Source organism: Cariama cristata, unplaced genomic scaffold (genome assembly GCF_000690535.1).
Source record: "Cariama cristata isolate BGI_N322 unplaced genomic scaffold, ASM69053v1 scaffold10933, whole genome shotgun sequence".
NCBI classification, from domain to species: Eukaryota; Metazoa; Chordata; class Aves; order Cariamiformes; family Cariamidae; genus Cariama; species Cariama cristata.
The window spans coordinates 14,812-15,169 of record NW_009608949.1 but is presented as its reverse complement, the minus strand read 5'-3'; the positions used below and the strand labels follow the sequence as shown (position 1 = coordinate 15,169).

Sequence of the window (358 nt, the reverse complement as noted above, 5' to 3'; positions counted from 1 at the left end):
TGGGCAGGAGGAGATGCCATGTGTATCCTACTGTCCGGTGCTTTGTATATCCTCCCTGGCCTTTGTAGTACCAGAAGCTTGTCCTGGTTTCAGCTGGGATAGAATTAATTTTCTTCCTAGTAGCTGGTACAGTGCTTATTTTCTTTGGATTTAGTATGGCAATAATGTTGATAACACACTGCTGGTTTAGTTGTGGCTAAGTAGTGCTTAGTCTAAGTCAAGGACTTTTCAGTTTCCCGGGCTCTGCCAGCAAGGAGGTACACAAGGAGCTGGGAGGGACAGCTGACCCCAACCAGCCAAAGGGATATTCCATACCATAGAACGGCATGGCCAGTATAGAAACTGGGGGAATTGGCCG

At 47.5% G+C, this 358-nt stretch overlaps 1 protein-coding gene across 1 annotated transcript in view; it reads left to right on the top strand.

Annotated features, from left to right (window-relative positions):
- WIPI1 (WD repeat domain, phosphoinositide interacting 1) overlaps positions 1-358 on the top strand; it is a gene marked incomplete at its 5' end in the record, with an annotated part of 20,741 nt that overhangs the window by 11,455 nt on the left and 8,928 nt on the right. The gene's annotated exons all lie outside the window — the stretch shown is intronic.